The sequence below is a fragment of the Lonchura striata genome, chromosome 2 (assembly GCF_050655825.1).
Source record: "Lonchura striata isolate lonStrDom1 chromosome 2, ASM5065582v1, whole genome shotgun sequence".
Lineage (NCBI taxonomy): Eukaryota > Metazoa > Chordata > Aves > Passeriformes > Estrildidae > Lonchura > Lonchura striata.
The window spans coordinates 6,196,873-6,206,562 of NC_140704.1; the positions used below are offsets into that span (position 1 = coordinate 6,196,873).

General features: G+C 44.0%; 1 long non-coding RNA gene across 1 annotated transcript; it reads right to left on the bottom strand.

Moving 5' to 3' along the window:
• Positions 1–5,658: 5,658 nt before the first annotated feature.
• On the bottom strand, positions 5,659–9,149 carry LOC146768102 (uncharacterized). Its single transcript, XR_014950483.1, has 2 exons — positions 9,011–9,149; positions 5,659–8,382 (listed from the first exon to the last, which is right to left on the bottom strand). It is a non-coding gene; the product is annotated as an uncharacterized LOC146768102 (long non-coding RNA).
• Positions 9,150–9,690: the final 541 nt, after the last annotated feature.

Consider the following 9,690-nt stretch of genomic DNA (forward strand, 5'->3'; position numbering starts at 1 on the left):
CTTCTCGTAGGAAGGTATTTATAGCAAGAGGTGAAAGTGAGACAACATAGCAGTGACTGTCTCTACATTGTTACAAGGTGAAATAAAAATAAATAAAAATATTTCTCTTCTTACCCTCCTTGTTTATAGCCTAAATAGAGTAAAGTAAATGTTGGTCTGTAGCTGCCTTGTTCCCCACGCTGTGTGACCTTTTAAGAAGAGGTACCACAGATGCCTTTGCTGCTTTTGCACTAGCCCTGCCAGCTCCTTCTTGGGACAAGACCCCTTGTTCTGTCAGTGCCTTCCCTCAGCGCTGCAGCACTGACCCTTAATCCGATAATTAGCTGGCCCAGTAAATTATTGCAATTAAGGCCAGTTCCCAGCTGCAGCCGAGGACAGCCTCCCGGCAGGGCTCCCAGCACAGCCCAGCAGAGAGGCCAAGCCCATTTTGCCAAACAGCATCTCATCCCTACTGAGACTTAGTCTGAAGGGAGAGAAGGAAATTGCTAAATCTTTCAGCACAAGGCCAAGATTTCTATAGATACCAAAATCTATTGACAGGCTGAGATCAAGGGCTTTTTAATTGGGTGAAGAACGTTAACTAGTAAATTTACTGACTTCTAAACACAGCAAGACCGAGGGCTTTAGATTGCCATTGTGCAAGGACAAAGCAGCTTTTAAGGTCTAGAGAGCTTTTTCCCTTTTTTTGCCTTACCCTCAACACCAAAAACTATCTCAGTAATTGTGGAGATACATGGATGGTGCAGTGGCAATCAGACACTTCTCTTTAGCTGAGGGAAGCATTCAAAGGAGTCATCAGGGATGATTATCTCTGAAAGGTGAAGAGGTCTGAAAAAATTACGAGTTGTTGCTAGAAAACAGAAAGATCAAAGTTAAAAGCATTTGGATGGATAAAGCGGTTGCAAAGATTATTACTTCTTAATATATAAATTACTCAAATCATTTCCATTTATCTGCCTTCATGACCATATGAAAGAGGAGACCAAAGGCTTAGGTCCCAAGACGTTAAATTCTAAAAAATCCACCCATGTTTTAAGTTGTAATACATGAAGCATTTTTCCTGGAAAAACTGTCTGCAGACCAGCAGCAAAGGCTTTAAAACATGTTTGTTGTGGAATCAGAAAGAGATCAAACTGCAGCAGCTCAGCAGAGAAGGATTGCTGGAAAAGCAGAAACTAAAAATGTAATAACAGGAAGATGAAGACAAGAGGAAACAGCTCACCAAAGGGAATGGCCTTGCCAGGGAAAGGCAGCAGAGTTTATGGCCCTGCTCTTTATTAGCTGAGGAAGTCAACGCGTGCTTCTGGAGGAGGAAAAAAAAAATAGGAAAGGAAATAAAAAGGAGTTTAAGATTATTTTGATGGCTTGAAGCCAGATTCATAGCAGACCTGAGCTGTGTCTGGGGATCTCTACTCTCCATCTAACATTCCCTGATGTTTTCCCATCAAATGATGGCTTGGAGGCTGGCGAGCACCATGTTTATGGTGTACCACTCTGCATCCTTTGCTGTGCACCTGCCATCCTGCCAGCCCACAAGGTCTATCCAGCAGCACTCACCAAATGTCCAAACCATCCTTCACTTTCACAGTTCCTAAACCCCTTTCCAGAGATGTGGGCAGGCCTTTCCCCAGCTGGTCACTGACACACCACGGCCACATTTGCCTACCCAGAGACAACACTTTGGCCAAACTGTGGTGTCTTTGTGGAGCACGGACAGTGCACCTTAGAAGCCAGCTGCAATTTTTGACCAGAAGTGCAAAACATGAGAAGGCTGGGAGTGCAAGGAGCCCAGGGAGGGAGAACAGGGGCTTTAGCCACAATGACACACATGCACACCACCCAGAGAGCTCTGTTCCTGGGAACAACAAGATGATATTTTGAAAGGTTTTAGAACACAGGAAAAGCTACAAATTATCCACTATCAATAGGCAGCTTTTGGACAAGTGCAGCAGCATCCTGCTTACCCAGTTTTCCCACATCTGATCAGGACAAGCCAGAATATCTTGACATGAAACTTGTGTGGGGATGTAGATAGGTGGGGGTTATGTTTCTAACTGTGTTAGGCTCTAACAGGATGGCAGCTTGAAAATCTTTAATGGCCTCAGACGGGGAGAAAAACTTTGCATTTCACTTTGTAGAGCAGTCACAGAGCAGGGAACTTAGAAAGATCTGCACGTTTGCACATTTTTGCCTGGCTACAACACATTATGCCCCTGGCCCCTGCAAGGTCAGCCTTTACAGAGAGCAGTGAACAAGGTGACAGTCCCACAGTGCTGCCTGTCCTACATGTAGTGCTTACAGCCATCCTTTTTTGCCTTGGCAAAGTAAAGCCCAAGGTGAGTCAAGATATCTCCTAAGTTAGGGACAATTTTCAGCCTCTTATTGGCAGGGTGGCACATCACTAAGACACACAGGCATTTTTTTTATTTAAATCTTTCTTAATGGGGTTTATTGTGCTGTCCAGAAGGACAGACCCTGGTGCAGCAAAAGGTTCTGCTGGCCTGTTTAGCATAACCTGGAGTTTAAATAGAGAGACAGCATTTCCTGCGTCAGCTCACTGCTTCAAATCTCACCTGAATTCTGCATCATGTATGAGACATCTGCGCTGCACGCTGCTGGAACAAATCTGTCAGCAGAACAAACGTGCAGGGACAGGTCTATCCCTGTTCCAACAGCAACAGTGTTAAGCCAAGGGACCCTTTTTGACCTGCCAGAGTCAAATGGGACTCAGAACAAGTGGGTCCCTATATGCATCTTGGAAGACAAATGAATGACTGAAATAGCATTGGAGGAAGCAGGAGTGCCTGTTCAGTGTGCTGAGATACACTGGCTTGGCCGTGGCAGTCACACTGCATTTGGATTCAAATTACCACCAATCAGTTATGCCCTATACAAATCCATCCCTTAGTTAAAAAAAAGAAAAAAAACCAGCAAAAACAAACCTTCTTAAAACCTATCTTGTGTTATGCCTTCAGGGCAAATTTGCTTTTATGAGCATGAATAATTCATGCATGTTCATTTATTATTAATTAATATTCCATGAACATGCATGGTTTATTCACCCAAACAAAGCGCTGTGCCCCAACACTCTCCCTGCAGCCTGGAATTAGCTATGCACCACAGCCCAGCTGACCAAGGCCTTCAAACAGTACCATTTATCACCTCTTTCTCCCTAGAATCCACCAAGAATATTTTGATCCTTCTTGTTAGTCACTTATTTTCTCCTTATCCAGGGCTGGAATAGGACAATTCAACTCTCCTGAGCTTAAATACTGGGAGAAATTGAAAACGCAAGCAAGAGAGAGGCAAGAAGAGGAGTTTGATTTTTGGGTGTGCTGTGCCAGACTGTAGCCATTTCCATTTTGGAGAAGCAATGCCATACTTGCCAGGTCATCACAGGGTCACTGGTCAGCTGGACTGTTTGGGGGGAATTATTCCTCATTCTGTGCTGTGTCACCAACAGCCACAGCAGCATTTCCCACATGGAATTGTCTTCTGTCAGAGATACCTCATTGCTGATATGGCAGAAATGCCATAAGCCATATGCCCATGCCAACCACATTTTCCTGCTGTGCTGAGAGCACACAGGGATCCCCAGCAAAGCCAAGAAACTAATGAAAGTCTCTTCCATTTCAATATAGATCCTCATGTGCATTGACTCTGGCATCAGTCTGCACCATGGAGGGGCAGCTGGATTTTTCTTCTCAGCATCCATCCTCTGAAGAGCCCAGAGTTACTGGATTTTCTCCCAGTGCTGGATCTGCACCCCAACACATGAGCAAGGCCTGCAGAGCCAGCACAAATCACAATCCATTGCTGTCCAGAGGAGCCCCAGCTGAGCCCCTTCAAGCCTGGTCAGACCTGACACTCACAGCTCTCTGCAACCATCACCATCTACAGACTAGCAATCCACATTTTTATGGGACAGGCAGAGCAGGATTACTAATTGCCTCATAAAAAATATCACCTGCAGATATCACCCACCATCATTGTCTCCACACCAGATCCAGGAGGACTTCAGGTGCAAGCAGACAATTGGGTCAAATCACACCTTGATCTTTCTTTCCCTCCCAGACAGTGCTCACAAGACACCCCATCAAGGGACGTTTAGCTCTTGAATCTTCACCTGATAAGAGCAGCCCTGTCACAAAACACTCCTGGAAGCTCTGTTCATGTTCCAGGTCTCAGAACCATCCCTACACCTGCATCCTCTGCGTTATAGCCATAAGAGTACAGGACCAGGAGCTGGATTTCCTTTATTTGGGCTAAACCATTGCAATTTCTTTATATGGTCCTATGTGAGTCTCTTCAAATCAAGAGTTAGCTGAAGCAAACAGGAGAGACACGATTTCAGCACTTATTAAAAGCAGAAGTGCAGCACAAAAAGAGGGAGAGGAGAAAGCTTTGCTTACAGGAGATGCTCACATGGTACTCAGCACCGTGGGGTACCAACCAGAAAAATTGACAGTCCCTTGGTATTTCTGGAGTGGCACATGGGAGAAGAGAGGAATTAAAAAAAACCAACCTAATCAGTTGTAAATAGTGCTGAGTCCAAACCACATGTCCAAAGCCAGATAAAGCCATTTTTGAGAGCCTGGAGCTGGGAATGGAGAACAGGCATGAAGCACCCCATTTCTCTTACTTCTCTGTAATGATTGGAAGGAAAGAACTGGGTCCAAATTCTCCTCCAATTGTGGTCATGTTTTAGACCTGGACATGAAGTGCTTGACTGTAGTGAATACCCCGGGCACTCTCCTATTGCCTCAGATTGTTTTACCAATATAGATAAGTTCAGAAACACTCTGACAGTTACAGACAATTTAACACGCAGGGGCTGCTCGGGGAAAACTTAAAACTGTCATAATTCATCCTCCCCTTCCCCCGGTCCAGAAATGAAAGATTAAACCTAGGAAGATTTATTAAACTGACATTTTAATAGAATTTTTAGACTTTCCTTGTTAATAGTTTAAATATAATTGAATTCCATGAAAGGGAGGAATACAGGATGGAGCCAGTGTCCCCCAACAATAAGAATGTTTTAAACACTGGGGCATATCACTAATGCATAATTTAGTCCTATTTGCATGGCCCTTAGAACTGGGAGTAGCGAAAACACAAATCTAATTAACAGAGTGAAAGAAATGCCTCCACCAGCAAACTTCATCACAAGCTCCACTACCACACACCCACCCTCTGCAAGTTACAAACATGAAACAGATGGCAAGGAGGAGGAAAAAAAATAAAAGACATCACACATCAGCTCTTGGAGAGGAAGAGGGGAGAAAAAAAGAGAGAAAGCAGAAGGAATAGGATGGATAACCATGCTACTTGACGATGCAGCAATTAACTTGCTGAGGGTGGAATAATTCTTGAATTCTTGCAGTGTCTCTTGGTTGAAGCACTCTCCCAACTTAGCTAAGTAGATGTACTGAGTGCAGTGGAGAGTAAACCAGTTTCCATAAATCCCAGCAGGAGTCTGTTTCACTTTATAAGGTTCATGTGAAAAATTGAAAATTCACGTTTTTCCTAATGCATCCGTAATCAGCAGGCTGAGCCCCCGTGGGTCCCCAGAGGGAACTGATCACAGCACAAAGTTGGGTTTCACAGTCATGCTGAGATTCTCCACTGCATTTTCAAAGGTTAGACATTAATTCCTGATCAATACAAGGAACAGCAGGCTGCCCCCTACCCCCACTCCCAGAATTGTCTTACATTATTACTGAGCCTTGGCTTTGTCCTGGAATTACTTAAAATCACAACTCAGAGCTGTAAGACACAGTCCCCCCAGATCCAGAGCAGAGGGGGGTGAGAAAGACCTTCCCCAGCACCTTCTTCCCCTATGCAGAGACAAATCCACCCTGTCCTAGGTCTGACAGCTGAAGGTAAACAAGAATCATCGTGCTTAGCACAACACATTCAAAAATAAACACCAGAATCTGAAGTTTCTCCAGGTCTAATTGAACTCTGTAGAAACAGGTCATTCCAAATTAATCTTCATGATAAAGTCTCCCTCCTTTAGCAATGTGTCACACTTATTTTTGCTGGGTTTCTCTGTGCCATCACCATTACAGATTTCACTGACATCAAGACATCTCCCTTTAGAGCTGAAAACAAACTCTGTGTCCCAAGCATCAAGTTTTCCAACAGAGTTAAAAATAAGGAAAAAAAAAAAAAGTAAAATCCAGGCTACTCAACAGCTTTTGGTCATCAAAAATATTCTGGTCTCCTCCAGAAATGCATGTTGATCTGCTATTTGCTCTCCATTCAGGTAATAGGTGGTGGCTGCTGGTTTTGGTGCTGCAGTTTGACATGGACTAGGTCAGGGGCAGGATGCAAGCTGGTCCATCAATGAGATCTAGAATCAGTTTTTGATTACTGGTCATGCTGGTTCTTACCCTGTTTCTCTTTCCCTCTTGGTAACACTCCTGCAGATTTGAAGGCTTCAGCTGCTAACTGTAAGAGGTTCTTGGACTTCAGGCAGCATTTTGGGGAGGTTTTGGATACCTTCACAGTTAGGTTCATTATCATGCGCTCATGGTCTCATATTTTTACTGCCTCTCTGCAGGGCTCATTTATTCCAGTGAAATCAAACACAAGAATTCCCCCAAGGCATCCTTGTCAGATATGAAGTGACTGGGCTGCACGACACACTCTTTCCAGGTACTGCAGCAGGTACAGGGAAGCTTACAATGGTTTTTGGTGTCGTATCCATTCATTATTAAAGGGGAAATTGATTAATATCCACTTTTGCTGAGTTAGACTCTCCTGATGGCTAATGAGCGTGAATAAAATGTTATGCAAATTAGTGGCTGAGAAGGGAATTCAGAACTGAACTTGAATATGAAATAGGTCATTAGTACAACACATCTTTAACATCTGTTGATTGTTTCTAATGTTACATTTGTGGCAAAACTGTCCATGTTGAGATTTAGTGAGAACTTAATATGACTCCATGCGTGTACCCTCTGAACTCTGTGCCACACATGATGTTGGGAAGCAGGAGTGATTCTGGGCAAACAAACAGGTCCTCATTCCTGAAAAAAAAAACAGTTTGTGGCCCAGATTGCTATCTGATCACCTGCTTGAGACACCTCTGTATTATGTGTGCCTAGGTGGCTGTGCAGAGTGTCTCATAAAATATGAATATTTCTTCCAGATAGGATGGTGCTTAATGTGCATTTACTGTATGAACACTTATAGGTTTCTATTATTATTTATAAGTCTACAGTGTGAGAAGCTTTTCTCTAATGCTCAAGAAGTGGCAGTTTCCCTCTTGCCAAGGACAGGCAGAGAAGAGGACACATCAAGAGAAAGGCAAACAGCAAACACCACGTATAGACAAGGAAAACCAGATTTTCTCTAAGCTATACAGGCTGTCTAGGTGTTTAAAAGGAATTAAAATTGGAATGGATTTGAGTTTTGTGGGCTTGGTAGTGTAAGGTACAGTTTGTGTCTTGTCCTTTTGGTACAATCCAGTTTTTCTGGGCTCCTGCACGTGGGCTTGTTTAGGGCTTGGGGGGTTTTTTCCCAGGTTGAAGGAGGAGTGATGAAAGTCCTCAAGTAAAACAGGAAAAACCGATAATCTTCGAAGATAAGCTGCCCCAAAGGGTCTCAAACACATCACAGGAGAGGAGTGGCAAGTTAATGTTGGTGTGTCAGCGGTCTTTAAAAATGAAAAACTAATAATGTGACCAAAAAAATTACCAAAAAAAAAAAAAGTGTCAAAATAAAGGAATGTTTCTTTGTGGGAAGCAGGCATTGGGATCCACAGATGTACTCATGTCCCTCATCTCCCTTGGGACAGGATAAAGATGTCCCAGGAGGGCTCAGTCTCATAGGAAACAGTCATTACAGGGTATTTTTAAATCTGGTTCTGCAAAGAAACCTTCCAGTCTTGTGACATTCAAGGGGGAGATAGACGGGCGGACAAAAAAGAAAATTCCTTTCCTACCTTCCTCCTGCTCAGTAGTTCATGAGCTATCCATATAAAGTGGGAAAGGTGCAAGAGGAGAAAAGCAACATGTGCATTAAGCAATAAACTGTGAGCAAGGCAAGAAGTGCAGGGTGCAGCAGAGTTTCAAGCCGTGGTATTGTTGTGAGCTTCAGTTTCTCGTCTCTGGGGTGACCACCAAACTTATCCCATCTTCAGGTACTCCAGATAAGGATATTCCTCTCTAACCAGAAATTCTGCCCTTCCAACATAAACTTCCAGCTTCCATGACCTACTTTTGACAATCCTGTCAGAAGTTTCTACACAAAGTCTGCATAGGACAGCAACAGGCACCCCCATTCAAAGGAGGTCCATCCTCAGGAGAGGAAGTGGTAAAAAAGGTGGTTTGTTTTCCCATTATTGCTTTAGATCCAGCACTTCATTTGCAGCCCCTGTTTATAAAAGAAAAAAACAAAGGCTTGTAGCAACAGATGATCAAAGCTGACACAAGTGGCCCACCCAAACCATTGTCTGGAATTTTAATCAGCAGTAGGAGAGCAAAATGCAAAGGTTACTTCTAGACGAGATGCATAACCAAGGAGAACACAGTCAGAGAAACTGTCCAAGCACAGAACAGACCATGCTGCTTCAGAGACAAGGCATGGAGTAGCAGGGAGACAGGGGTACTGTCTAAAATTTCAGTGAGCAGAAAGGATATAGCACAACACTTTCTGCTGAAGGGCTCTGCCCACCCCAGCCATTCTCTGGGTAGTGTCTGCACTTGCTTTTTAGGTATAAAAAGTCACTCAGTGCCTGATGTAGGAGCTTTGAAACAAGAGACTGGTGTCTCAGGACATGCCAAAGCCTGCTGTCTCACAAGACAGGGACCACAAAGCATGTCCTTTATCAGAGCAAGCCAAGGCAAAAAAGGAGCAATGCAAGTACACAGGGCTTGGAGTTCTCCAAGCAGAGGACTCAGGGTGTAGAGATCCTCATCAATGCCAGGGTGGTGATTTCAGACTTGCTCCAGATCAGAGCCACCTCTATAAACAAGGGGCAAGGAAAGACAGCAGGAGTTACCTGATCCAGTGTGCACTGCAACCTTCTGAACTGGAACTCAGAGCTGGTGTAAGGAAAGACAAACCACAGTGGGGTAAAGAAACCTGGAAGCCATGCAGCTTAACCTCAGCTCAGGGACTGGAGGTGCTTCAACATCAGGACATCAGATTTACTGAATGAGGACCCCCAGCCCTTTTCCAGACCCCTGCATCCCCCATTCATTGCCTGCTCATAAGTGCTAAAACTCACCCAAACATCTTCACCTCCCTTCTGCAAACCACACTGGTGGGCTGCTACATTTATTATCCCATCACAATTAACCACTTCTGATTAGTTCAACTAATTACTGGGTGCTAGCAATTACTCACTGACAGGCTCCTCAGAGCCTTTAACAGCTGTTCCCACAAGAGCAAACAGGTGAAGGCCAAAAGCAAAAAGCAAAACAACTAAACAAGGGGGAAATGAGGGAAAGAATTAAGAAATCCCTGGGCAGACCCAGGTCCTTTGAGATCCAGAGCAGCAAACAGCCCAGCTAATTAACATGCCTGTTGCATTGCCAGCATGCACTGAAATTTTCCCTCCAGCCCTTTTTCTTGCAGAAGCTCATGATTTGGGATTTGTCCACAATACAAGCTCTAGACAGGATATGTTTGCACATTGTCGTTTCAACACTGCAATGTCTATCAAAAACGCTAAATCAT